Source organism: Lampetra planeri, chromosome 22 (genome assembly GCF_965212315.1).
Source record: "Lampetra planeri chromosome 22, kcLamPlan1.2.h2, whole genome shotgun sequence".
Taxonomy (NCBI): Eukaryota; Metazoa; Chordata; class Hyperoartia; order Petromyzontiformes; family Petromyzontidae; genus Lampetra; species Lampetra planeri.
In genome coordinates, this window is record NC_136128.1 from 8,670,932 (window position 1) to 8,677,178 (window position 6,247).

Consider the following 6,247-nt stretch of genomic DNA (forward strand, 5'->3'; position numbering starts at 1 on the left):
ATCGGAACCAGCACTGAGAGAATAAGAGAGACAGCCGTGTGGGAATGCAGTACGGACCAAATAAAGGACACTGAGCCAGAGATCGTGGTCAAGTCTTTTATTACACTGGTGTCAGAAGTGAAACGGCTTGTCAAGACGGCTCAGAAGAAAGAATATTCCTGTGCCATCATCTGCTACATCATCCGACTTACGATTGAGACAGATGGCGCAGCTGGAGACCTGGAAAATCGTGCTGGCGAAACCGTGTGAGCTCACCACGCCGACGACGGCAGTGGGGAGAGCCGATGGTGGTCTGCAGGCCGACGCCTTGCCTGCGCTGCCAGCGCCATCTGCCACGCGGCACGAAGACGCCATCTTGGGCGTGGCAGGGGAGAAACGGCGGGAAGCCGCCATCTTGTCTTCACCGCGGCGGGGAGACGCCGCCATCTTCAACATCGCGGCGGAGAGGCAGCCTTGCGCTGCCATCTGGAGGTGCCGCGGGGAGAGCAGCCTGCTGTGAGCTGCTGTTTTGCGAGGGGGAGCTGCGAGGAGAGGACGACGACGCTACAGCTGCTGGGGCGGGAGCTCTCCCGTCCTGGCTCGGGTGCGTGACAACGGAGCAGTCAAGTCGCCGAACGAGTTCTGCGAGACGACTCAAGTTGCCGCCCTGCCGTCCTCTTCTTGCTGCAGCCCCGGGCGGGTCGTAACGATACGCACCCGGCCTTTACACACACCTCACCCATCTTTCGAGGGCCGGGTGGGGCCGATTTTGTTTCTCTCATGACTCGATTGTGCGGAGCGCGGTTCGGACTGTGGGTATGTCTGTGTAATAACGATGAACGCGCTATCTGCTTGTTGCTCGGTGTCAATTAAAGTGTGTACGTGTGTTGAGAATGGACGGAGAGTATGCTGTGCTTGCTGAGTGTTAAATTGTGTGTGTGCGCTGCGGTGTGGAGTTGTTATATTGATGGCGAAGTTAATTATTAACTCGGGAGCGTCGGGTATCTTGCGCTGTATCATCTCGTGGGTTACCTTGTGCGATGGGCTTAATTGGAAAATATATATTTTTTTTTTTGGTGTATTGTGCTGCGAGGTGCTATGTGCGATGTGGTTGTTGCAAGAGAGAGAATATTTGTGTTGTTGCTGCAATGTTACGACTGGATTAATGGTGTGTTGGTTACCTGCAGATCGGCTTGCTATTGTGCTTAAATGTGCGCGTGTGATCGCGATATGCTGACTGTATGTGCTGTTACACCGTTCTGTACGGTTATGGGGTGCGATGCATTGATTGACTATTGGGGTTGGGATGTTATTAGTTGTGCGTACCTGTTTGGAAATTGGTAACAAATTCGAGGGGGACCCTATTATTTGGTCGTATGGATGTTATGTACACGCGATTTTGTGTATATTATGGGTAACGGCACTTTGTGAGAGAGAGAGCGCGCTTTGAGGGTGCGTGATGACGCCGTTGTGGGTGTCTCAAGGGTTAATGCTAATGGGACCGTAAATTGGCGCCAAGTTGCGGCGCGTATTCGGTTGGTCGCATGCAGCCACGAGTTGCTTTGCGAGTTGGGTTGTGTAACCAATGTGGTTGGTAAAATATTGGTTAAAAATTCCCCGATATGACTGCTGCGCGCAGCAAGCTGGGGCTGTGCGTCTATCGTTGTTGGGATTGTTACAATAAGACGGGGGAAGCAATTTGTGACCCCCAGCAAAGGGAAGCTGGGGTGCACGAATGGAGAAAACTGGCCACGTGTTCGCACGTTGGGCCGCCATTTTGCGCACACGCGGGGTATGGCGTCGATGCGCTTTGCGGAAAGGGCCGCCATTTTGAGTGCGCGCGAGATATTGCGCGAACGCGCTGGGCGAAGGGGGCCGCCATTTTGAGCGCGCGGGAAAAACCTCGGTGGGGCAAATATTCCATCTGTTATGCCTGCCATTGTTGATTGGGTGATGCATGAGGGGTGGTCACGTCGGCCTATGGCTGATGGCTGACCTGACAGCCCGGAGGCGAAACCTCCGTGGTATGTCTTAAACTAATGGGCCGTGTGCTCATATGGCTCGGGGAGTCATGGTTCAGTTGTGCGGTGGCAGACTGAACCTGGTGTGCCGGGGGCTCACGGGTTTTGGGTTAGGGCGTTATTGTCTCTATAAGAGAACATTACCCCGTGGGGGGGTCGTTGATATCTGGCCTTGCCGAGGGATTGATCTTCCCTTGGCTATGAAGCGCATTTCAAAGATTGATGGAGCTCGTTTGACGGGGTTGCAGTGGCAGACGTGTCTTATATATTTGGACGATATCATTGTCTTCAGCCGCACATTTGAGGAACATTTAACACGGCTGGAGACAGTGTTCACGAGGATGCGCTCTGCGAATTTAAAATTTAAACCAAAGAAATGCCACCTACTGCAACGGTCCGTCCGTTATCTGGGGCACATTGTGAGTGCTGAGGGGGCGTCCACGGATCCGGAAAAGACGGCGTGCGTCCGGGATTGGCCGACTCCGGCCACCGTGGGGGATGTTCGGCGGGTTTTGGGATTTGCCTCGTATTACCGAAGATTTGTGCCGGGTTTTGCGACGATTGCGAGGCCCTTGCATCTCCTTACGGGTAAAGGACGGAAATTTGTTGGGGACAGCCGGAAGAGGCGGCCTTTCGGAGTCTGCGTGATCTATTGGCTACGGCTCCGACATTGGATTATCCCGATTTTGATCGCCCTTTCATTCTTGATACGGACGCGAGTGACACAGGTAATGGGGCGGTATTATCACAGTCTAAAGGGGGCGTAGAGCGCGTCGTGGCGTATGGTAGCCGAGTCTTGTCGCCTGCGGAAACACGCTACTGTGTCACTCGTAGACAACTTTTGGCGGTTGGTTTTTCCTACGGCAATTTCGACCGTACCTTTACGGTCGTTCTTTTATTGTGCGTACGGATCATGCGGCCTTGCAATATGCACTTAAAATGGACCAGCCATCGGGACAGTGGGCACGTTGGTTGGACACGCTACAGGCATTTTCCTTCCAAATTCAACATCGGAAGGGAGCGCGCCATGCGAACGCTGACGCACTTTCCGGATTACCAGGGCGCGCCCCTTGTAAATGTGCGTCGGGGACGCATAGGTGTTCGCCGATTCTAAACCCCCCTCAGCCGCTTACGTTGGCCGTCGAGAAGTCGGATACTCCGATGGAACCGGGACCGACTGACGGGGTTTTGAATCTGCCGCGGTCTGTCTGGATTCGGGAACAAATGATGGATGAGTTGTGGTTGTCCATGCGGAAGCGGTCTATGAGGGACAATGGGAGTCCGAGTACGGCTGTGGGGCCGCGAACCGCTCTCCGAGATGGTCTGCTTATGTGGCGAGAAGGGTTCCAGGAAAGCTGGCGTGTGGTGCTACCAACGTCCTCGCGATTCGAGTTGATGAGAACTCTCCATTGTGACACACTATTGCATTTAGGGGTGCTGAAGACTTTGTTGACGTTGCAACGTCATTATTTTTGGCAAGGCTGGTGTGTGTCCATCGCTGATGGGATAGTAAGGGAGGAGCATGGCCGAGTGCTGCTCATCCCCGAAATGGCACTAGCTGAGAGTATGGTAAATGGATGTTGCCGTGGGTTGACGACCACGGTGAGGGTTACGGCAAATTAAACGTTACCGCTGGGGAGCGTGGCTCTCTCCACGCGAGGGTGTGCGATTAGGGGTTGTTGGGTTGTTGAGAGTGACTGTGGGTACATGCTGTGTACATCTGAGGTCTGTGCTGGTCCTCAAGGGAGGACTGCTGCTGGATAAGAGCAGAAATTTTTTTGTTGTTGTTGTTTTCACGTGTAAATAATATTGTTGTTAAAATGTAAATACTGGGGCGTCCATCGCGGTTATTTGGGTAATTATTGGGGTTTTCTTAAGCGGCCCGGAATTACATCATCTCCACTACCCTGGGGCCGGGTGGCTGTCGTGTACGACATGCGGATGTGCGTTGTTGTGCTTTGTGCTGTTGTTGTTCTTGTTGTTATATTACATGCTTAGTGTCCTTTAAGGGGGAAGGTCGGTTCACCGCATTACGCTTTGGTATTGTTCAGCCGAGGTCGGCTGGGTTTTTTCTATGGGGGAGGGTGGTGTAATGCGGGCGAAAGCGACCTTCCGGATGTGACGTCACAAGGAGGCGGAGCCAGGTGACGTGGGTGAAAGGTTGGGGTCCTTAAGTGGGTAAACCGGAAAGAGAAGTCAGTCGGGTTGTGAATGGAAAAGGGTGAGGCCACGAGGGCGAATGAGAGGAGGGGGGCACCGCCGGCGAGCGGGAGCCGACCCCAGAGTACAGCCAGGAAGGCTGTGTGTTAGAGGCAGCGGTGTGGCTGCAGAGAGTCGCAGGAGCGACGAAGAGAGAGAAGAGTACAGCCAGGAAGGCTGTGTGTTAGAGGCAGCGGTGTGGCTGCAGAGAGTCGCAGGAGCGACGAAGAGAGAGAGAGACAGCACGAGTCTGTCAGAGCGCTGCGGAGTAAGCAAGAGCGAGAAGAGCAGCAGCGATTACAGCCAAGGGGGCTGAGAGTGAGTAACAGCAGCGGAGCTGCTGTGGGGCTGCAAGAGCGACAAAGAACAGCAGCGGGGCTGCTGATGGTGACTGGAGTGACATCGGAACCAGCACTGAGAGAATAAGAGAGACAGCCGTGTGGGAATGCAGTACGGACCAAATAAAGGACACTGAGCCAGAGATCGTGGTCAAGTCTTTTATTACATATGTATTAAAAAAAAAAAAATTGGCCAGGCAGATATAATGGGTTGAGTCAATCGCCCCCAACCAGGACTCGAACTCAGAACCTCTGCGATTGGCAGCCACTCACTCGAGCGATGAACCATCCCGGGCCAGATGTACGATGGCAATTTCAGCTGATGTCAAAAAAAAAAATTGAACGTGACCGTTCATGTTCACGCTCCTTTGACGCCGCTTGAAACATTTCAGCGATTCGTCGCGTTCGAAATGGCGGTGTGCAACTGTAAAATAATGGGGGAGGGAGAACGGCGGAAGGATGAAATTTCGAATACTTTTCATCGGTATCACTATTTGGCACCTTGATTATAAATAAATATAAGTGTCGATTGAATAATAAGGAATGATGTACGCTGCTGTCAGATTTCCTAACTTTCCTCAACCCGACACATCTTGCCCGTGGTCATAATCACAAGGATCCGTGAAGCTATTTTTTTTTTGCGAGTGCAAAACTGTTACGAGGGAAGCTTCCCCCTTCCCCTGACGACCCCCCCCCCACTCTCCCTCCAAACCCCCATGCCTCCATTTCTCCGTTAGCTCAAGGCCATATTTGATGGTACGCTTCATACACTGAAATCGTTATTTATGTTGCAGCATATTATTTATTTCTCTTTTTCCCCAGGTCTCATGAATAATTCACGCCACAATCTGCTTTTTTTTCTAGTTTTCTGCCCATCGCACCTAAAAATGAGGCTCCTGGGCAAGTGAATTGTGGGGAAGAGGGAGGGATATTCGCTACTGCTAAGCATGCACTGCACCCAAGGTCTTGAACGTATATTGTTCCCCAACAAATGCTTTACAATGCGGCATCTGAGCCCGTAGGCCGACCAACACAAAGGGAGACAATACACCTCCACAACACAATTATCTATTCACACAAAAAAACATTTTATTTTTTACACGTTCCATCGACCGCGCGACTTTCTGGCCGTGAATTATTTCAACAGCATCGGTTTTATACAAGCAAACTCTCGACTAGTTTCGACGTTCAGCATCTCATCAGCAGTCAGGCTATGCCAGATGTTTAAAGGTAACGGCCCTCTCTCTTAGACATTGCACCACTTCTGCATCACCGCTCCGATAATAGGAAGAATCGGCGTGAAGATAGCTTCATCGCCATCAGCCATGGTCAATCCACTGCTGGATGAAGGCCTCTCCAAGATGCCGCCACCTCTCACGATCCTGTGATGGAGTCCAACTTCATCCCAGTTTATTTCTGCCCATCCCTCTTGCAGTTTCAACCAGGTTCGATTCACCCCCAAACAGAGTCCGCGTGTATCGTCTGTAGCGATTGTAAAGCCCAGAGGGCGCCCTGTTCGTTCCCAGTACATCTTAGCGCCACCTGCTCCTTCACTGTACCAAGCGACGGCATGGCTGGTGGATGCAGAGCCACTGGAGGACCGAGAGTCATGGTTTAGGTGCGTGAGTCATAGCGGGGGTTGGGGGGGTTGACCATACTTTACCACGCTGGTCAGTACTGGACGGTGAAGAGAGCACATTTTATGTCATC